The sequence below is a fragment of the Ochlerotatus camptorhynchus genome, unplaced genomic scaffold, assembly GCF_037179485.1.
Source record: "Ochlerotatus camptorhynchus isolate MF236.1 unplaced genomic scaffold, CSIRO-AGI_Acam_v1.1 ptg000330l, whole genome shotgun sequence".
Taxonomy (NCBI): Eukaryota; Metazoa; Arthropoda; class Insecta; order Diptera; family Culicidae; genus Ochlerotatus; species Ochlerotatus camptorhynchus.
Genome location: NW_027040818.1, coordinates 4,923,350 through 4,947,294, shown reverse-complemented (window position 1 = coordinate 4,947,294; position 23,945 = coordinate 4,923,350). Strand labels below are relative to the sequence as shown.

Genomic DNA, 23,945 nt, shown 5'->3' with positions numbered 1-23,945 from the left:
TGTGCTTGTATGAGGCTCGACACTCAGCTGAACACACGATGATGGATGAGCGGTTTGAATGCGGAGGTAGATGCTGACACTCAAAAAACAATTTTCCTTCGGATGATGCCGAAAACACACTTTCTTCTCAGAAAAAAACCTCACTTTTCGATTATTTACCAGGAACTATGCCAGGAATCACTAAGCGAGAAAAAAACTGATGATTTACATCAAGCGAATAGCGAGAAAACTTTCAAATTAACGGAGCGTGAATCAAGTCGACCGTACTTCTTGCTAGGACGCAGTGAGTAAACTTGTACGTTACAAAAATAAATTATTGGCTCCGTAAAGGTAACGCGATTGAGTCCTTCAAATAAAAAAGATTCCTGCAATAAATATTTTTTTGAAAGCGCATATGCCATATGCGCATATGCATGTTAGTGTGTTAGGACACAAAACCAATATAAGAACAAATATAGATGTTTACTCGTATCATACTGATGGCAGCGCAAAATTTAAATTTGCACCATTTATCACACGCTTAAAGAGCTGCTAGTTACCGTCCTACGTAGTTAAACATGGGCTCTCATTAACAGAAACGGAGTCTGTGGTTGACCACATGTCGAACATCACGTTTTATCGTCGTCATGATGACAGGACTATCCTACACGACTTATCCGCTCGTCAAAAGTGCAAGACCTCGTTCTAATGATGAATACCGTTACACTGCTGCTATAGGAGCAGAATGAGTGGTCTTAGAACTGTTCGTCGTGCGTGTATCACAATGAACCTCGTTGTACGTTGTGTTTGTCCTTTTATGATGACCCATAAACCGTCTCATTTCCAACGGCAAACCTGCCATACGTGTTGCTAGCTGTCTAATGTATGCAAGCATAAATATTCCAGTGTCGCACCGGGCGTTGTATCATCCTCGATTTCATACCCGAGAAGAGTCCGTATTTCATGCCTACCTACTTGATAGCCGAGTGGAAAACACAAATCATCATCATGATTGTCGTCGTCGTCTTTCCTCTTCAGTGCTGCCCACGGCCAACCGCAGCACACGGTAGCAAGGAAACAACATCGAGGAAGCTTAAAATGTTTATTTCCTGTCGAGCCACCAACCAGCTCCGGAAGCCACTGAACAAAAGCGTCCTTCGGTACGACGACGACGACGACGACAAATTGTTACATGCACTTTGGCCATCTGTGCACGGAACACACACACACACACTCTCTGTAGGTTGGTACCCTTGAATGAAGGGATAAGTGTTGTCCTCAACTCAACTACCCGGATTATTCAGAAACGACCAATTCCATGGAAGGTTCAAACCAAATTTGCCCTAGTCAATTTATGTAGAGAACGTAACATAAATCCAAATTGTTATTTCTGGTCCCATGGCTTCAATTCACCACTCCAGGGAGAATCGCTCCGCCGATGATTCATAACAGTCAGAATTTCAATTCCGCAAACATACAAAATACCTAGGCATGCCATCGTCGGTACGGTAGGTATGTGTACTTCCAGTAGCGAAATGTGCGCTTCCCGTTCCGCAACACATCACTGAACCAGGGCACGTGTCTACTCTCAAAAAGCCTTCAAATCCATTTTTATTTCCTCAATTACATACTTCCTGTGCGAGGAAGCGTATAGCAATTCACGAAAAAGATGAAAAAACAAATATTCTTACCGAAAAAGGGCCTCACCTCGAATAGGTATGTAAGTACGTACGACGCTAGAGAAAAAAAAAACACCCATCCACCCACCGAATCAAACCGATCTAACTCGACCGACCGAATCCAAGAATGCCACCGAACCCGAAAAGATGGTCGAATAAAACGGTGCCAAAGTTCAACAAGACAAGTCAAATGGTTTTGCCTTCTCTCTGCCTTCTTGCTAGCTGCTAAATCTGAGTGCTGGCCTGGTTGGCATTGTGCGCTGAAATTGTGCGGCAATCTGGTGGTTCAATTTTACGACCCAAACTATTTATGAGATTACCTTATCGGAAAATGTATTTTCAACTGATTTTGGCTCCCTGGTGGAACATTCGAGTGAACTCATGCATAACAATGTGCAAATGTTCATAAATCGGGTCATTGTTTACTTGCGGACAAGGCACATACAGTGAAGCCTCATCCTTTCCACCACTTCGCGTTTTAAGGGGCACACATCGCATCATACAGTAGCCGATGATAATCTCATCATTCAGAGGCAGTTGTCGTAAAACTTGAACTAAGTACACTTTGATGAAATAGTAGTCATTGAGAGTTTAAAATTTAATCATTTTTGTCATTCGCGAAGTTAACACGTAGATTAGTATAAAAAGTATACTATCTTCAGTGTATAGTTTAAACTGTGCGATTTGCGCGAGAGTATTTTGACCAGTGTATTCTTTAGTAAACAATCATGGAGAAATGGAGCAGATGGCCGAAGTGTCCGAAATGTATTTTTCGTGAAATGAAGTAAATTAAAGCTTAAATTGTATAGGAATGGCTCTTTTAAACAATTCACATATCAGTTCTTTCAGTGCTATTATCATATTGATGATCCTTTTGACAACCAAAACAAACCTGGGGGCGTGGAAATCGTTCTGAGATAAACCAGCATTAAACTACGCATGTATACTATACCCCTTATATTTCAAGTTTATACAAGGCTCGTTTTTTATGCAAATAAACGCAGCCTCAAAAAATTCCACACGTTTGATCGAAGTGTTTAAACACTTGATTTTTTAAATGCACAATCATATTTACTTTAAGTGTATTTCACCTTGGCTCAATGTGTTATACACGTTAATTTCTAGTGTTTCAAGCTTTGAAATGTTGAAACTCTTTCACTATCTATTCAAGTGTATTGCACATTGAATCACACTACTGTTCAAAACAGATGGATTTATAGTGTTGTGCATTTCAATGCGATGTGAATTGCTTGCTTAGAAAGGTAAACATCGAAAACAAGAGTTGTGACTTTATCCTATCAACCCGCCTCATATATGAGAACAACCGTGGCACAGTGGGATCGAACGAAGACTCCAGCAGCAGCACACCCCAACAGTCCATGATCGAATCCCAAATTAGACCCATTAAAAAGATATGTGAAAGCTCTGGCCTCTGACAGTTTTGTTTATATATATTTGTCGATTCGTTTTTAGAGTCGGCAAAGTAGAAGTCGATAAAGTAGAATATTGTATAATATTGTAGAATATTGAACTATGATGTGCAAAGCTATTGATATCACCATATGAGGTACATAGAATCCAAATGTGTCACAATTCAAATCCATAGTGTTCAGGCATGATTCATAGCATAAGATTCACACATGAAATGGATGTGTTTCACAATAAGCGCAAAATTAAGTGTGAGACACATGATGATGATGTGTAGAATTTTTTGAGTGAGGGTCAACCAGGCGAATAACGTTTTAGTGTGAATTGTAGTTTAATTTTTTTCTGAGTGTAGTTTAATTTTTTTTTCATTTGGCACCACATATACAAGATCAAAATTGTACTAACAAGGTTTGTCAGTACCGGACCCTTTTTGCGAGTACCGGTAGTTTGGTACCGAGAGATTCAGTACTGGTAATACCGATAAAATACCGATACCAAGGGTTCTTTAGAAATTTATCTATAAATTTATTATCTAACATTCAATTTTTTGGAATCTCTTAACGGAGAGCTTTCCGAGTGTGTTAATTTATTTCCTTTTAATTCCGTTATAATTGCTTATCCTATGACAGATACGCGAATTTCACCTACTACTTGCAGACTTCATCAGTGCCAAGTACGCGGCGGACCTTTTCTTATCACTTTGAACCTAAGAGGAAAAGGAGACAATACGGGAGCGAAAACGAACCACTTTTCTGTCGAACGCGAACCAGCTCGCGATTGGCCGATTTGAAGTGCGTAAGATAGAGATAGAGATAAAATTTAATATAGATAGAGCTAGATACAGAGATAAAAGAGTAAAAGCCAGTTGTCTCCTCTTCCTCTTAGCTTTGAACTTTACATCCCGTTTATGGATGGCTTGAGACGTTTGGAGGATAGTCCTACACCCAACCGGGAGACGTAAGATTTGCTTACAATTATGTGGGATTCATCATCAGAGGATGTTTGTGGAGACCGCATGAACCGAGGATGCGATATACCTAGCTGCGGTCCAAAGCAAGAAAATTGGAGACCGAAAAATGTGGAGTGTATTAGTGAGTGAAATTAATTATGTCGATAAAATAGGAAATAGGTTGCCGACTGGACTCTAACCACGAACGTTGCATTATCACACCTGTGCTTTCTCCATGCTTCTGAATATGGCCTGAAAGCAAATACGAAGCGCTCATTCCTCTCATTCTCGACTTCGTATGCTTTTTCTGCTGGAGAGATTCGAAGCAAGTGTGTGCGTCGTTCTAGAATGTTAAGCTGGGTTTAGACAGGGCAAGTCAATTGATCAAGTCAGTTGAATTCAACTGACTTGAACGCAAATTGAACGTGTACATCATGTCATTCAACTGACTTGATCAACTCACTTGAATTGAAAAAAGTTGAATCAGGGTCAACTTTTCAAGCCAATTGAATTCAACTGAGTTGATCATTTGACTTGCCTAGTCTAAGCCCAGCTTTATAAATAAAAAGCTTAGCTTTTTACTTCGTGTTCTATCTACGTTTTCGATTATACCTACCAGAAAACATACATAGAACACGAAGTTAAAAAGACAAAAAACCATTACATCGTCTGCAAGGTCAACTTTTAACATTCGCTGCGATGTTCATGAACAGAGGATGATAGGAAATTGAACTAACATTCATTGTAATAAATTTTTGGTTTGCGTGTAGTGTGGAACGTACTAATCACTGTCCACTAAGCACTGACTAACTTTAACGTGTTCGTGGATTGACACACACTCACAAGAAGCCTTACAACTCTTTTTTTTTTAAGAAGACCACGCACTTCCACTCTCTTTGGTCGTCAACGCAAGATGAGATCTGTTAAGATGCATTATCTATTATAATATTAACTCTATAATTGAAAGACGCAAAGTTTGGCAACCGGACTTCGTAACAGTTGGCAACCATTCCGATCAGGACGTCGATTTCTACTAGATCGGTTGGAGTCCGGGCTAAAACCGCTGTCAATAAACGACACGGGTGAAATCTGAGTACATACTGCGAACTCAGCCGATTTTATTTTTCAAGTGAGCTAGAAAACATCTTGAAAATCTTCCGAAGTTTCAAATTGTTTTGCTGAAACAGCTCACGAAATTGTATATACATGCTGTCAAATGAACTCTTGGCTCCTCCTCCTCTGCTCCAGAAATAACGTATACATGGTGATGGGAGTGCACCTGCCCACATAGCTCACATTACTCTTATAAAGTTTGATTACATTCTTGTTTCAGCAACCTGTTTTGACATTATTAATATCAAATAAAAACACTTTTTCGAGCATCACGCTCGATGATTTACATTATCCGCCTACTAAGGTTGATGTTTCGACAGTTTCATAATTATAATTCTTAATTTGTTTTCAGTAGGTGGCAATACCTTTACTTGTGGTTCAAACAGTAACTACCTACGTGACTTCTGAGCTCTTTTGAATGTTTGGCTCCCATTTGACAGTTGGACTCGGCTCCCAGATGACAAGCATTTTGAGTTAGTTCGCAGTACTCAGGGTGAAATGTGTAAAGGCAGAGACGAAGTTAAATAAGAGACGCGCGAAGACTGAAGCCAAAAGTTCCAATCAAACCGTCAAATGCGGTTCCAATCGAGCAATGTAAATAAACACAAGCGCTTCACGAAGAAAAGCGTGGGAAGTATTGAGATTGGGGTTAAATTGAATGTTTATGGTTTGTTGTCTTTATTAAGAAGATTTTCAGCCAGACGCTGGTTAACTGTTGAGATTTAAATTATTATAATTAATATTGCGTATGAAAAGTGAAATTGGACAAGGAATATTATTGTTATTCATCAGCTGAATTCTCGTTATGTTCTCGGGCAATATTTGCTTCATCACAATGAAATACATATACATAGGCTCTGTTACAAAGATCGGTGTAATTTTTCAAGATAGTAAAATTTGTTAGAGACTTAAAATGAGAGATTTCAATCATACATGATAAGAAGCTACAATCGCAGATTGAATAATTTTGTGCAACGCTCGCTCTGTAGAATATACCCTCCAATGTGGTTTATTTGGTTTCACTCAGATTTGTCAAAAATTGAGTCTTCAAAGACTTCCATTGAATAGCGATACTACCGATACGGTTAAAAAAGTATTCATTTTACCGTGATGCTGCAGCAGACGACAGTCGCTCAAATTAAAGGTCACTTGAGGTAAACACAAAATTGCGGGTTGCCAAACCTTGCAGAAAAAGAAATTAGTTGGCCGTGCAACCAGATTTACTTTTATTACCTCCACGCGTCTCTTATATAACATCGTTTCTGCGTAAAGGGTGCTTTTGGAATAAACCGTTAGGCTCTGCGCATTTCAATGATAGTTAGGAATTTTGGCCAGTATATTGATGGGATTTTGGTAGTGGTATTAAGTGCTCATTGGCAGGAGGGCCAGTTGGAATGAGGGAGCTTGTGACGAAGCCTACAAGTAACTATTTGGAAACGCGGAGGCGAACCAGTCTAAGGCTGAAAGCCTCCTAAATAAAGCTAAATTAATTAATTAATTATTTGGAATCGCTAGTTATATGATTTAGGGTTTTATATGGGGCATCCGTAAAATTGCGATTTTTTTTTTGAAAATTGGAAAAAATGTGATTTTTCAAACAACCCTTAAACCGCAACTAACCGCAGATCATCAGGGAGTTGACATTCCCACTCCCTCCCGTCCAAATCGCTTCAATCGGGGCCCTGTATGGTCAATCAAAATCCCAGCATTGTTGTTTTGTATCTATATGAGCAATCATAAAAATTTAAAATTTTCACCAACTTTCGTTGTTTCTTCACACTTCTGTCCAATTTTCGTGCCTATTTGTGAACTCGTTGTCCTTCTCTGCGTCACTGCTAGTCGTCACTAGTCTCCTATGTTATTGCTGATGTGTTCTACGACATTTCGACGTCCATCATCTTTGTATGATGATCTCGAGTTCCTAGTTGCGTCTTATAAAACCGTAACACCAATGCGGAAAAGGGACAGTGTCTCTTGGTATTTTCATAACGAGCATCACTCCATTTTCGTATCGCATGTGCTCCATTTTGCAGCTCTTCTTTCACTTTTACTTTGTTGACTCCATGGTACCGGAAAAGATATAGATATATACATTATTAGCAATGCTGTGATATAACCACAACGGGATGGCCGTTCAGAAAGGTTCAAAGGATAAGAAATGAGGGAACATTTAAATTTAACACGATTTAAATTATTTCAGTGCAACATTACGTTTGCTCGCTAACAGTCAACAATTTTTTCAATATGTTATCGTAACTAATTTTTGGAAGAATTTACTTCTGTTTTATACAATAAGTGTCAATGTTCCGTCATATCGTATCTTCAAGTGATCATCACATGCGCCATATTTCGTTCAGGCTCTTTGGAACTACATGTGATGAAATATGAAACGCACCTTTAAAGTGGATTGCACATAATTACTCAATACACTGGAGTCGCTTTTTACGCGGGTGATACGTCCCGCGTTAAAAAAAACCGCGTAAATTCCGGAATCCGCGTAAAAAAAAACCGCGTAAATTCCGAAATCCGCGTAAAAAAAACCGCGTAAAAAAAACGCGTGAAAAAAACCGCGTAAAAAGCAACTCTAGTGTATAACGATATACCGCGTTAATTCTGAAATCCGCGTAAAAAAACCAAAATCTGCGTAAATTCCGAAATCCGCGTAAAAAAAACCGCGTAAAAAAAACCGTGTAAAAAAAAACCGCGTAAAAAGCGACTCCAGTATACTTACTCACACATGAAATCTGCCTCGACCAACCTGGCAGAACGCACCCTAACCCTCACGAAACCAAAGGACAGAGAGTCCATATTCATGTTATTCGAAACATAAACTTGACGTTTTGATCTAAAAAATCGAATCAGTGGTTCAAAAGTTATGATTTAAAAAAATACGAAAATGTTGATTTTTCTGACCACATTGAAATTGAAAACAGTAGGCTGTGGAGTTTTGACGTCTGAAGAAGAGTTTTTTTTTATTTTATCAAGATAAACAACTTTGCCAAAGTCGTCAAGTCTTCAAAATGCTATTTCAATGCATTAAAAAAAGTTTTAGAAAAAAACATCTTCCACTGAAATGAAGAAATCTGAAAACACCAAAATGTACTTCTCTCAAATTATGATATTTTGTTTATAGAGTATTACTTTATTTTTGCTGAAAATAAAGTAAAAAATTCTGTTTTTTTCGTGTTTTTCAACCATATCTCTAAAATTAAAAGCTTAAACCAGTATGTTCCTTCACAAAAGTTATTCATTAAATTCATTTGCATAAAAGAAAAATATAAAATTATATGGTTGTAAGCAAAAAAAATGACCGAAACAGAAAGAAAGATCATATTTTCGACATTTTTTTTTCTTTAACTCCATATAACTCGGAACCAGTAAGCTGTGAAAATTTTACGTATTCGAAAGAGTTATTTATTTTGTCAAGATAAACAATTTTTCCGAAGACATCAAGTCTCCAAAACGTCAGAGAAAGAAGTTAGATTGTGAAATTGTGATTGCGGAAGAGTTTTGAACTATTAATTTATGTCAATAGATGGTCCTTATTATTATGAGAAACTTTGCCCAGAACACCAAGTCGCGAAAATGCATCGTTTCGGAGTTATTAATTTTGCTCCGCTAGATTGCATTCCTGGCCCAGTGTTCAATGTATAAACGTCATTAAACGCATTAGCGACGGCTTGGATAGGTTCATTCAACCCTTATTGCCGATCACGAGCTGCGAGATGTACAAAATTACGTTGTCTAATCAGGCTTGCAATTGCTCATTACAGCTAAAATGCTAATATTTGGAATTATGAAACTATGAGATACTTTAATGATAATTTTTATTTGTAAGAAGCAAGAATGGGTGGTAAAAATTGTGTTTTTTTTTTGTTCATTAATTTATTTGATAAGGCTCAACCGAATTAACTTTACAGAGCCGAGGATTCTTGGTCACTATACAATACATCTTAAAACTATAGTCAAAAGGTACAACACAATAAACACTTTATCTTCCGCTATCCAAAAAGCCTCCGCCATCAGAACTGGAGCCGCTTGCAGTGGTTTCATTGTATGGCAGTTACGCCATCGTGGGGCAAAGCGCTTCCATTGCAGCAATGGACGCAAAACGTGGTCAACACTCACACACTCATCACGAAACGGTTGCTTTCCAAAGTCGACAACGCATCGACCGAAAGAACTGCTGATGAAGAACAATGAGGAGGACCACACAATGGTTGCTGCCGAGAAAGCAGACGATCGCGTGGCACACATCGAGAGTGGCCTGCTTTTGTCGACAGCCGAGTGAACACTCAAGTTTGTGTATGACATACGCAATTTATCAATTTTTTTTCTGATTGCTCGCTCATCACGTTGCTCATCGTTACAGCTAATCGCTATTGCGACCCCCTGAAAGCTAAATCAACATGTTTTATGTATCATACAAATACTTTACCTTGCATCTTGTTAATAAGAATTACCATTAAAATATTTCGTAGCTTCATAAATCCGAAAAATAGCATTTTAGCTGTAATGAGCATTTGCAAGTTTGTGTCTAATCATTCTTTCAGGTGCGTAATAGAAAAACTGCCGAAGTAATTCGGGGGAATCAATCTCGTTGGTAATGATCTTAGCAGCAAACACAGCTTGCGCGTTTCGTCTTCTTCGTTCCAAGGTGTCAATTCCAAGCAGACGACAGTGATCCACGTAAGACGGCAAATTAGCCGAGTCACGCCAGGGCAGATGGTGAAGCGCGTAGCGAACAAACTTTCTCTGCACACTCTCAAATCTGGTTAGGGCACCAGACGACAGCACTTTTCCATTATAGACCGCGAGCTTCTCAAGCTTGCTCAAAAGAATGTTGAGGTCTACTCTGTCAAGTGCAGCCTTGAGAACAGTGTAAACAGCGTCGATTTGTCCACCAGAGTCTATAGTCCGAACGCGGAGCGACACGAATTCGGTCTAATTGGTTGTAACCGACCGTTTTGAGTAGAATCCATGCTCATTGATGATGATCTCGAATACTTTGGACCAGCAACATAGTGATGCGATGCCTCTGTAATTCTGGACATTCCTTTTATCGCCTTTTTGTGGACGGGGAACATATACGAAAATGTCCACTCCTCAGGAAATTTACTCTCCTGTAGTGACAGATTAAATAGCTTCACCAAGGGAGTGAGCAACGACTCCGAACACAGCTTCAGAATGGACGTAGCAATGCCGTCTGGGCCGGCAGCAAACGAGAGTTTCAACCTTTGAAGAGCTAGATTGACGGTATGTTCACTGATGTGAAATGGACAGAGCTCAAATGCATCTCTTGGAGAATTGCTTATAGCGATCGTGACTTGATTTGGTGAGGCTAAGGATTCATGGAACGGACTCAGGAAATGTTGAGCAAAAAGGTGGATTTTCTCCGGATCAGATTTAGCGGTTTACTCACCGAGATGAACTGACAATGGCAAACCTACTTCGTTCTTTTTAGAGTTTACAAACGACCAGAATCGCTTTGGATTTCTGCAAAGAGATGATTGCGTACGGAAGACATATAGTCGATACAGGAATCTGTTGTATTTCCTTTAGTCGTTACTTGTGCGGTTGAACTCCTGCTTCGTAAAGTACGAATGATTTTGGCAGTATCTTCGTAGCGATTTAGCCCTAGCCGTTTCAGTCAACGCAAGTGATCGTTAGACCACGGTGGCTTTGGTGCGGGGCGAGCAATAGGAACAAATACAGCCATGATATCCCAAATCATTTGATTGAAATATTTAACGGCATCGTTAACACATCCAGCTGATTTTGATCTTTGAAATCGGCTCAGCAGTGGTTCAAAAGTCTACTCAAACTAGTTTAAAGTCTACTCAAACTAGTTTAACATGGAAATGGTCACCCTAATCACAAAATAAAAAAGGGTTTAATATTTTGCGATAAGGAACACAACTACCAATTTTTACGAAATTCTGAGAACCACTATGTATATATCGGTTTGCTATGGAATTGCCACAGACAAACAGACATAACACATTGAATATTTCTCACTGTAAAGCATCGTCGCTAAAACATTACTGCCATAATAAAAATAATAACGGCGCCGGTGGTGTAGTGGTAAGCGTGATTACCTCTCACCCCAGCAGGCCTGGGTTCAATCTCAGTCGGCGCCGCCGGGATGTTCTGAGGCATAACATCTCTGATCACGCCTTCCTTCGGATGGGAAGTAAAGCCGTTGGTCCCCGGTTCATTAGTTGATGGGTCGATAGGTAGGGTCCAGGTGTGGGAGCTGCCTTCCTGGCACGTCGGTAGCATTGGTGCTCAGCACGGAAAACAAGATCAACGGAAAAAACAAACCAAAGGAAAAAAAAAAATAATAAAAATAATAATAAAAATAATAATAATAATAATAATAATAATAATAATAATAATAATAATAATAAAAATAATAATAATAATAATAATAATAATAATAATAATAATAATAATAATAAAAATAATAAAAATAATAATATTAATAATAATATTTTTTTTGTATTTATTTAAGACATTTTACATCCATAGATGCATTCATGTCTGTTTCAGTTTAGTGTAATGATATGTGGGTGTGAGTGTTAGTGTTTATGGTTAATTGCACTTAGCTTTGTTTCGTCTCCTTCTGGTTCATCGTTGACCATTACCTTTCATCTGTTTCACTTCTTCTTCTAAATTAATTTCACTTTTACTTCTTCTATCTTTTCTTCATCTTCTTTCTTCATCATCTTCGTTTTTTTCCGTAGCCTTCGATCGTTTCGTGTTATTCGCCATCATGGTATTTTATCGACGGGTCTCCTTCATCTTGCTGAATCGGCTGCGTCATCTTCATATATCTTCTTCACTTCTGATCATTTGTTGCTTGTTGGTATTCTTCTTCATTCACTTTTAATCTGTCTTCTTCTTTCTTCTCACCATACTTCAAATTATTTTCTTTACTTCTTCCTTCAAATCCATTGCTTTGATTTCATCTTCTACGTCTTCACGATATCTCAAATTTTCCATCGGTGTCGTTTTCTTCATTTCGCTATTTTCCGCTTTATCATCTTGATCTTCTTCATCTTTTTCCGCATCATTTTCCATTCCGCCTTTACTTCATAATAGTTTTTCTTTTGATCTTCTTCTTATTCTTCTTATTCTTCCATCCGCTATCCGCTTTGTATCCTTGATGACCTTCACCTTCTTTACATGACCGTATCAAATTTGTCCAGCTCAGTTCATCTTCTTTGATCTTCATCCAGTTACATGTTTGCCTTCCTCACATTCTTTCGTTAACTGCATAACCTTCTTGCCTCTGCACCGGGTTTCGGCTGCTCCTTCTTCTTCATATTCTACCTTCTTTCCTTGCTCCGTTAACTGCTTAACCTTCTTGCCTCTGCTGCTTCTTCTTCTTATTCTTTTCTCTACATCCTTCAAATTTTTCGGTACAGTCCAGTTTGCCGTAGAAAATTCAGCGATTTGGTGGTTTGCTCCTCAGAGTTTCCTAACGCATCTCGCAAGCTTGTTGTGTCAATATCGTTCTCTTGTCGTTGCCTTTCATAGTTTTTGCACTGCAAAATCACGTGTCGGACGTCTAAAACCGTTCCACAACAACTGGGCGGGGCTTCCTTCTTCAATAAGTACGTATGGGTTAGCCGCGTGTGACCAATTCCTAGTCGTGTTAGCACACGCTGGTCGAAAGTGCTTCCTCGTTCCGTCCACTTGTGCGTGTCGTCTTTGACTTCTCTTAGTTTGGAGTCTCTGGTCGCGAACCATTGGTCGTTCCATCGTTGGCGAATGTTTTGCATCATCATTCTCAGCGCATCATCGCCTGGGATTGGTACATCAATGGGAGGTTGTGATCTCGCCATGTTTGCCAACCGATCAACTTCGTTGTTTCCGTGGATGCCGGCGTGTCCAGGTATCCAGCAGAAACGGATGGATTTGTTTCGTGATATTTGTTCCACTTCCTGAATCCACGGGTGCTTAGATGTTCCAGCTTCTAAGGCCTGGAGACAACTTGCAGAGTCCGTAAGAATGACTAATTCGTTCGAAATATTCGGAATGAAAACGTCTCCGCAGAAAAAACGCTACATTCCTTTGGGAGGCTGTACTTTCCCGCTAAACCATTGTTATGGAATGCGGCACCTACAGTGTTTTCGTGTTTGGATCCATCGGTGTAGACGACGGTTGATCGGTGGAAGCGGGTCGATAGTAGTTGTTGCACTACCGGGCGGACTTTCTCTGGCGGATCGCCGGCTCGAACACATTTTTTAACGTCCCACAGGATTGAAGGTTTTCGTGTGTTTTACGGACGGTCGGTCTGCCGTACAAGTTGACCGACAGCGGGGAGCGCTGAGTTTGTCAGCTCATTGAGGCGATCCGATGCTCGTTGAATGAGAGGGAGGCTGTTGTTGTTCTGATTATTTGCTAGTATCCGAATTGCAATTCGCGCGATAGATTGTGCTGCTAGCAGTTCGAACGGTAAGGTGCCCGCTTCAGCCATGATCGATTGTATCGGGCTAGTGACGAAGGCTCCGGAAGCAAACCGTACCGTTTTATGATACCATTTTCTTATACGAACGCTATGAGACTGGCACAATCGCGTCATCTGCCGCGAAAAGGTAAATGCTTCGAACGAATTGGATAGCAAAGATTACAACCTCAGAAGAATAGTTTGTATATTTGCTCATTTCTCTATGCGTTACTTCCACCTTTGCTCGAGCGCAGCGCTATTGTATCTGTCGCTTGGATTATGACAGAGTTGCCAGTCTTCTTGATTTGATGTCTTCAGTTAAGGGGGATTTCCGGTTCAATTGACCTAAACTTTGGATTTTTTTTTTCCAGGGAACTGGTAAGAGTTAGAGACCTGAGTTTTTTGTCAAATCTTTATTCATTCTTGCTCTACAACTGGGAATTTTTTCAAGTCCAAAAATCCAAAATGGCGTCCAATATGGCGGCTGCCCGGCGGGTACTTCCCAAAACTGCGAGCAGCCTAGAGGTCGCAAATCGTCACCTAGAAAGAAAATCGGCTCAGTTTCTTGAAGAGTATAGTTCAGAGAATGGAATGAACTAGAATCTTTGAAAAATCTCAAAATTTGACAAAATGGCGGGCATTTGAAAAAAAAAAGTCATTTACCTAGTTACCGTTAAGATCATTTTCATAATTTAACGGATCCTAATGGACGTGTATATTCATCCGGAAGCGATTGAAATCAGAGATCCGACAAAACGGAACCCAAAACCACAAACTTTAGCGCACGAACCCATAGAAAACGGCAAAATTTCCCTAACTCTATCGTCGATGGTGGACGAATTCCAGACACAACTTTTCGCTCATGTCTCCAGCAAATGTTTGACTTTCTAGTTTTTCATCTGCTTTCTGTGAATGGCTTTGCCATTTCTGTGTGTAAAGTTTGCTCTTTATTTGCCCGAGCAGTAGAATTCGCCCTGGGAGCGGTGTGGTGGTAAAGTTTTACTGGAAATAAAATTGTGAAACGAAGGAAACCCGGGGAAAATTTGTGCAAATAAGTGGTAGGACAATCCGGGAGTCCCATTCGAGGAAACCCAATTTATCGGGGAGGAAAATTTCGATTCTGGCAAGGGTGACAGCAACAGCAACGCAAAAACTCTCTTTCGGATTGAAATTTGCGCCACCGAAAACGATTCGAATAATAAACGAGATATTGATTGGAAGATAATTTTGTGCGAATTTTTATTTTTCTATATTTTCCGCTTTACCCAGCTTTGGTTCAATGGACACGGAGACAGGACAGCAAACACGATTTGATTGTTCGACCTTCGACAAATAGACCGAGATAAGCCTTCGGCCATCGATGGCGATTTTTTCAATTTTCATAAATTACAAATCGGAAAAGCGTATCGGAACGTGATTGTTTTCACTTTCTCAAGATTGTTGGTGGAAAGTTGGAGATGTCCCATTTCTGGGGTTTCCCGGCTCTGACTGACTGACAGGCAGCGAATCTCGTTTAGATTGTCTTCGTTAATTTCTTTATGTTTGTCCCTGATTGTTGCGCTGCTGGTGCTGCTGCAGCTTTTTCCTACCGGGTTAGGGCACTGGTTGATGCGATTGTCGGGTTTTCCAGAGGAAATCGCGCTAAATTGAATTTTATGGGATCATAAAACAGAACAAATTACTTCTTTTCATTAGGTGCTTCCGCACGAGGCTTTTTGCGGTATTAGAGAAGGGTGTGATGGTATGTCATCCGCGAGTTTACATTGGGAGGGTTATTTTGTTCGAAAGTAGATCCTTAAAATAAACGGTTTATGAAAGTTTATGAAGTCATTCTCAACAAATTAAATAGGATCGTGACAAATCACTGAATCCATTGAAAAGGCATTGTAAACCCTTTTCTTCTTCGTATTACTGTTCATGGAAGTTTTCTGTAGAGTTGTCGGTAATCGACCATGTGCATATTTTCCCCCAGATCACCCAGACTCAACATTGCCATTAAACAGTTCCACTTTGCTTTACTTGTACCGGCAAATGACGACAAAACTACTTGTTAATTGAAACCAAACTCCGCTCGGTAAATCATGTCACCATAGTCCAACCGTGTTAAACACTTCGCAATGTACAACCAAAAAACCACACAGACTCACTTTGTGAAACTAACTACCGTACAAAAACACTAACGCACACTCTCAAACCGGGAAAACCGGTAGATTCTTTCGCCACTGAGGAAACTCATTTTTATGCACACTCAACTTTTTCGACTTTCCCATTCTATGGAAATTTCGGGTATTTTGACAAAAAGTGAGGTAGCAAACAATTTTAGTACCGTTTACTCAATACATGTAAACGCCAGAATGAGTGAAATCCTACTCAATTTTGAGTCAGTTTCTAGGGTCGTATACTTACATACAACCAATGAACACCAGGGTGGCTGCTAATGTGGCTCCAAATTGTCTTGTGTAAATTACTTCCCTACCATAGCATCTCATACCGTTTTCCCCATACACGGAGTCGGATAGGTGGATAACTAGAAATTTTAATATCAATTTATAGGAAAAGTTTCTCCTTCTTCATATGCATTGGGTATGTCCAAGCTAGGGTACGTAATCACACCACATACCGAGCGAGCTTGTTTTGCCAAATTTTGCACAAACTGTCTGACCTGAAGCTGCGGTGGTGGTGGTGGTGGTGGGTGTGGCCTCCAAATTGGCTCCGGACCGTTCGAACAGATTACAAACCACTTCAGGAGTGAACTTCGGAACAAGCGTGCATGTATCAATTTTCCACCAATCGCGTTTCGAGCTGAAGTGTACGTAGCAGATGAACGTTTTCCAGAGTGGAGATACTAACTCTGTGTTGTTGTTGTTGTATTGATGGTTAGAAAATGTCGATGAAATCGGATTGTTTACTGGAACGGAAAATACGGAAATGTAACGCATTTTGGTTGAAATAAGTGCACACCGATTATCAGGAAATATAAAAGCAGTATAGTAAAACCCCTCCACAGATAACAATAATAACAAATATATATCTTAGTTTTTGAAATACGTAGCGTTCCACAAAATTTAGTTTTTTTCAGTTTTTATCGCATATTAAAAAAAAAACTGTAGGTTTTAGAAGACTATAAAGTTCTACAATTTTTTGTATATTGGCTAAATACCCAACTTTGTGAAGACGTATCGATTACACTTACTGAATTATTGCCCAATTTAGTATAAAAATTTACATATTTTGTGCCCTCACAGGCAAAAATCCGGCCAAATCAGGCAGATGAGCCTTGAATAGGATGAAAGCTTGTTCAAAAGTGATCTCAAATTCCATTGAAACATGTGTCCCTTTTAGTATCCTCGTTGATTATTTTGCATTTCAAAAAGGTCGTTCCACAGCTCAGTGACAGCGCGCATTTGTCGATGACTGAATCAAAGTAGGCTCAGTGATAATATAACAAAGTTTGGTCGCACATTGATCGTTTTTGCTGCATTAAAGCGCATATTACATAGAAAATAATCATTTAACCCTCCGTTACTCGCGCTGTTGTACTTTGTACAACACACATGTGTTTTCCATTGCCATTTTGTTGCTGAGCTACCAATCGATCTGAAACCAACGAGTATTCCTCAAAATACTTGTTTTGATCAAAACAAGCAAAACTTTGATTACAGTAAACAACTAAAAACTAGGGGCATCCCACTCTAAACTTTGTATTTCTCGCATTATACTCAGAAAGTTCTTACTGATATCTAAGATACCTGCAAATACTTAAAAATACTTAAGAAATATTTAGCGCTAGTTTGTTACCTCCGTTGCTAGACAGATTTCATTCGATTATTTACTCGGTGTCTTCCGAGAATTTGTGTGTGCGTATTTAGAAAAATCAAGTATTATTTTTTAATTTATTCCTTTTTTGTAGGAATCGAGGAGGAGACCATTTTGATTCAAGGAATATTACATTGCCAAACCGATTCACATGTCATTCAAAGGTAGAATAAGGAACTATTTGGAAAGTTACTGTGGAAGAAACTGCGTGTGGAAGCAAATTCCCTGAGCAAATGTTTCTATCCCAAAACCATGTCTCCATAAAGATGGATTTTTCATCCATCAGGTTCTTGACCGTTGGACGATAACTTCAGGCCTTTACGCTGATTGAAGCTGAATAAGAAGTTGTGAAAGCTTTCTGCACCTTTCGCAAAGCCACATCTCCTATAGATTGCCGCCGAATAAGAAGAGAATCACATTTCCTCGGATTTGGAACCTTTGATGCTCTCCTGCTTAAGGCTTATTAGGGTAGAGAGCTACTTCGGCCTAATCGCCCATTTTGGGCCTATTTAGCAGAAAACATCAAATTAAACCATGATTACGGCGTTAACAAGTCAATTATGCGTTTGGTACGATACTTCTGTTCCAAATCTACCGAACGAAATCAATAAGAAAGTGTGATATGTATGTTTGCACCCATTATCCTCAAAAAATAAAAGAGTGAATTCAATTGCGTTTGAATGGCGTTTCAATGCGTTAGGCCGAGTTTAGAATCCGAAGGCTGAGTTTGGCGTCAAGAAGCAGTGTTAGATTTTTAACAATATCTCCACAATGTGTTTCTCTTTATCAAATATTACGATACGTACGGAAAGTTCAATAAATTTGGAAGGCATATGCAGTGAGAATATTCCATTTTGTGAAAAACTTCGTTCTAAAAATAGATGTAAAGGGCGGGTTGTGCTTACTTGGCCCAAAATAAGATCTAAGCCGTAATAAGGCTGGACATGGTCAAACCAACATATTCGCTCCGTGTTAATGTCAGAACCGTTCTCTAATTGATTCTATCACTTTAATTTGGACTGTTTGGGGAATGGTTTTAAATAAATTCATACATTTTAACTTAGGATTATTTTACATGAAATTGATACAAATAAGTAACGTGTTGGAACTAAATCGTTTTAGTTGGTATATCAATGGTTTGTTATAAATTATAATTACAGAACAGATTAATATTTTCTTATCTTTACTTACGGGTAAAAGTGAGAAATTCATGTTGATTTCACATAAAGCTTTCGGTTGCTATCAGGATACTCACTCAACTCGCTCACCAGTCCGTCATAACTCATCTTTACCGATGTAAATTTATCAAAACGCGGTACGATACGACCACCAGTGGCAATTGCAATTAGTTTAACTTCGAGCCCACCAGCACAACGAATTGCTGGTAGTTGTGCTTCATTGGCCTCTGGCAAATAACCAGTGTAGTCCAAGCATCCTTGGCCGGCTTAAAGTCAAGAATTTCATAATCATGCAACATACGCTTTTATTTTGGCACTTCAGTTTGAAATCTAGTTGCACTACCGATCACCCCCAAAAAACCATGCAAATATGTTTTGTTCAATGATCTCTCATTTTACGTTCAATATTCATTGAATGGTATGAATGATATAGCATAAGTGTTCTACTACTACTTTTATTTCGAAATTTGGCCAACCCAATTCTGAGAAAATCAGTCACGATTCTTCAGAGTAAATTTTGAAAAATAATGTAACTTTGGGTGAACTTTTAGCACACAAAATTTGAAAATTATATTGAACAATTTGTCTACGAGGAAAGTTCCATTCAATACCTTTTTTGGAGGTGTCCTTAAACTTATGATCGGGAGTGTACGAGTTCGGACGACAACGACACCATTAACCTCCAGCTAAGCAATTTAATTCAAAAGTTTGATATCGTACTAAACAGCCAGTTCGAAATCATAAATAATTCACTATCCCTGCTCTAACTGGTTCGCTGAAAGTAAAATGTTTTTGATGAACTATTTCATAACTAGAATTAAAATACTTACTTATCAACATGAGCACACTACTTCATTTAATTTAAAACATATTGAAACTAGTATTATTATGCTTTAATACGTGATTAAAAGAAATACATTCATTCCGTATCGAGCGCTGAGCCAGTTAACAGCGTCCTGGTCTCTTCATACGACACTCGTTTTTTACCGCGTTTCCATCGCTATCGTTGTAGAAAAAAAAGTGTTCAGGTGAATCGCGCACGGTTTTCGGAAGCAGCTATCGTAAGCTGAGTCTTACGTATAGACTGTTCACCTTTACCCCAGTGATCGATCATCATCAAATCATCACCATCATCATCGCATCATCTCCGTTAATAGCCGCAGCGTAGCAGCAGCAAACGGAATACCTAGCTGCACCGGCTGATAGGTTGTTTACACAACCGGCATAAGTATAGTACAATACATTTTGCAAGTCCATTGCCTCCCTATTGTAGTTTTGTTTTGCCTCGTGGCGCGTGGTTCTGTCTCTCACCCCTGGTAAGGGAGTATGGTTCATAGTGAGACAACTTGTTGCAACTAGATAAAAGTTTTTTTTTCGATTTTTTTTCGCTTTAATTTGCTTGTACGCCGTGCAAAAATTTAATTACTAGTAATTAAAATTAATAAATTGGAGAAGGTTTTTATTTTTTTTCCTTCTTAAGCGGTTGCGCACCGCTTTTGCGCAACACTTATGGCATCTTTCGATGCCAACGTTGCGCGAACCAGGTATTACCAACCACTTTCGAAAGGACCATGGGTTGTCTTTTTTCGGCCTAAAAATAAACCCTTGAAAACTCTCGATATTTCGAGAGACTTGCTGCGTAAGTATCCGGGAATCTTGGTACATAAGGAGAGATTCAACAAACTGCGTGTAGAAGCACCGAATTATGATGTAGCAAATAAAATTGCTGATCACGAGTTGTTTAGTGTTGAGTACAACATCTACATCCCTTCTCGAGATGTGGAGATAGAAGGCGTGGTCTCCGACGCGAGTCTGTCTGTCGAGGACTTGAAACGTGCCTCGGGTTGTTTTAAAAACAGAAAAGTCACAAGCGAGCTTGTAAAGATACTGGATGTTAGGCAACTGCATTCAGTGTCTTTACAAGATGGCAAGAAAGTCTATCAGCATTCAGACTCGTTTCGGGTGACTTTCGCTGGTTCAGTTCTCCCAAACTTTGTCAAAGTTGATGGTGCTTTTTTTCCGGTGCGGTTGTTTGTACAGAGGGTTTATAACTGTACCAACTGCAAAAGGCTAGGACACTCGGCCAGCCATTGCGGCAACAAAACTCGTTGTGGCAAATGTGGTGAAAACCACAAAGAGGATTCTTGCCACAAAGAATCAGTAAAATGCGCGTACTGTGGCGAGAATCCTCACCCCTTGCAGGAGTGCCCGATGTACAAGCAGCACTCCGATAAAGTGCAGCGTTCAATCTCAGGACGCTCCAAGCAGACATATGCTCAAATGGTGAAGGCTGCATCAGCCGTCCAAGATGCAAACCAATTTTCGATTTTGTCAGCTGAAGAATCTGACTCTGACTCATCCGATGAAGGTGATTCTACGGTGGTACACGCACCTTCAAAAATGGACGGATCCTCAAAAAGAAAATGCCCCTCCCCGAAAGTGCGCCGTAAGAAAACTAAAGTCACCTCCAGAAGATTGGCAAATTCCCAGGGTAATGGGGATGAAAAAACGAAACCGAAGGCTCCTGCTGAACCAATCCCTGGATGCAGCAGGAATTTTCCACCATTGCCCAAAAAAGATAAGAAAAATAATAAAGTTGCTCCTCAAACTTCTCAAAAGAAATCCAAGTCCGAGCGAGGTTTGCTAGCTTTTTCGGACATTGTGGAATTCATTTTAAATATGTTCAACATACAAGACCCTCTTAGAAGCTTAGTTTCTGCCTTGCTTCCAACATTAGAATCATATCTTAAGCAATTGACTGTTTCATGGCCCCTCCTTGCATCAATCATATCTTTCGATGGATAATTCGTCGAACGAGGTTGAAGATATGATCACTGTGCTACAGTGGAACTGCCATAGTCTAGTGCCTAAACTAGACTCGTTCAAATTTTTACTTCACAATTCTGATTGTGATATATTTGCTCTCTGTGAAACATGGCTTTCTTCCGATGAAGAACTCAACTTCCACGATTTTAACATTATACGCCTGGATAGAGACGATTCTTATGGAGGAGTACTTTTAGGGATCAAAAAGTGCTACCCTTTCTACAAAATTTCCCTTCCTGCTCTATCAGGCGTCGAAATCGTCGCTTGCCAAATAAATGTGAAGAACAAAGACCTTTGCATAGCTTCAGTTTATGTTCCACCAAGAACCTCCATTAGCCGTAGTCAACTCTGGAATCTAGTTTCGATTCTTCCATCCCCAGTATTAATTCTGGGTGATATGAACTCCCATGGTACTGGGTGGGGCGATCTATATGATGACAATAGAGCGGCTATTTTTTACGATTTATGCGACGATTTCAACTTGAATATTTTGAACACTGGTGAAGTGACACGTATAGCAAAACCTCCGGCTCGAGAAAGCCGACTCGACATATCTTTGTGTTCAAGATCGCTATCATTGGATTGTCAGTGGAAGGTTATCAATGATCCCCATGGTAGCGATCATTTGCCAATCATCATTTCAATTAAGTGTGCCCCTCACTCTGCAGAACCATCTCGAGTTCCATTTGATCTTACAAGGAACATAGATTGGCATAAATATGCAACGGCGGTGACAATCGGTGCCGAATCAATAGATACGCTTCCACCATTGGAAGAATATCGATTCCTCGCCGATTTGATTTACAAAAGTTCACTGGAAGCACAAAAAAGAAAAGTTCCAAGTGCGCCCTTCAAAAGGAGACCAGCCACACCTGGATGGGACGAAGAATGCACAAAACTGTATGTAGAAAAATCTGATGCTTTCAAAGCTTTTCGTAGACACAAAACCTCCACTTACTTCGAGGAATATTCAAAGCTTGAGACAAAGCTGAAACAATTAATCAAAGCAAAAAAACGCGGTTATTGGCGCAATTTCGTCGAGGGACTCTCACGAGAAACCTCAATGAACACCTTGTGGAGGGTGGCTCGCAACATGCGTAACCGCTCATCTTCTAATGAGAGTGAAGAATACTCCAACCGATGGATATTCGATTTCGCTAAAAAGGTCTGTCCGGACTCAGTTCCAGCACAAAATATTCTTCGAGAAGCGTCTCCTAGCGGCGGCTCTCTGGATAGACCATTCTCAATGCTGGATTTCTCTATGGCTCTTCTTTCATCGAACAACTCCTCACCGGGAAGCGATATGATTAAATTCAATCTTCTGAAAAATCTCCCAGGTATCGCTAAAAGACGCTTGCTAGATTTATTCAATTCCTTGCTAGAAAACAACATTGTACCGCCTGAATGGAGACAGGTCAAAGTAATAGCCATTCGAAAACCTGGCAAACCAGCGTCTGACCATAACTCATACCGTCCGATTGCGATGCTTTCGTGCATTAGGAAATTGTTGGAGAAAATGATCCTTCGGAGACTCGATCACTGGGTCGAATCAAATAACTTACTATCAAATACACAGTTTGGGTTCCGCAAGAGCAAAGGAACAAACGATTGTCTAGCGCTGCTTTCCACAGATATTCAACTGGCCCTTGCGCACAAGGAGCAATTGGCTTCAGTATTCTTGGACATTAAGGGGGCTTTTGATTCAGTTTCCATTGAAATTCTGTCAGACAATCTGCACAGATGTGGACTTCCCGGAATTTTAAATAATTTCTTGTACAATTTGTTGTCAGAAAAGCAAATGAACTTTTCCCTTGGACAACTGACAACTTCCAGAATTAGCTACATGGGTCTGCCACAAGGCTCATGTCTCAGCCCTCTTCTTTATAACTTTTATGTCAAAGATATCGACAACTGTTTGGCAGAACAATGCACGCTAAGACAACTTGCAGATGACGGTGTGGTTTCCGTAAGAGGTCCACATGCCGTGGACTTGCAAGGACCATTGCAAAGTTCCTTAGATAACTTGTCTTCTTGGGCTAGGAATCTAGGGATCGAATTCTCGCCGCAGAAAACTGAACTGGTAGTGTTTACTCGAAAGCGGTACCCAGCCCAAATGCATCTTAATCTTTTGGGCAGAAACATTACTCAATCATTGTTTTTCAAGTACCTTGGGGTCTGGTTTGATTCAAAGTGCACTTGGAATACCCATATTACGTATTTGAAGCAAAAATGTCAGCAGAGGATCAACTTTCTCCGTTCAATTTGCGGCACATGGTGGGGTTCTCATCCGGGAGACCTCATAACGCTTTATAAAACAACTATTCTCTCTGTTGTAGAGTACGGCTCTTTCTGCTTTCTCTCGGCAAGAAAATGTCACCTAATAAAATTGGAACGAATTCAATATCGTTGTCTGCGTATTGCTCTTGGCTGTATGCACTCAACGCATTACATGAGTCTCGAGGTTCTGGCAGGAGTAACACCCCTCCAGAACCGTTTCTGGGAGCTCTCTCTCAGAATACTAA

General features: G+C 39.8%; 1 protein-coding gene across 3 annotated transcripts in view; it reads left to right on the top strand.

Annotated features, from left to right (window-relative positions):
- LOC135708469 (uncharacterized) overlaps window positions 1-23,945 on the top strand; it is a 120,816-nt gene that overhangs the window by 30,347 nt on the left and 66,524 nt on the right. The window contains exon 1 of one of the 3 annotated variants that reach the window (XM_065230590.1): window positions 4,141-4,177. The exons of the other annotated variants lie outside the window; for them this stretch is intronic. The gene's annotated coding sequence lies outside the window, so the exon portion shown is untranslated. Of the gene's footprint in view, window positions 1-4,140; window positions 4,178-23,945 lie in introns of those variants that run through there. 3 annotated transcript variants of the gene reach the window in all.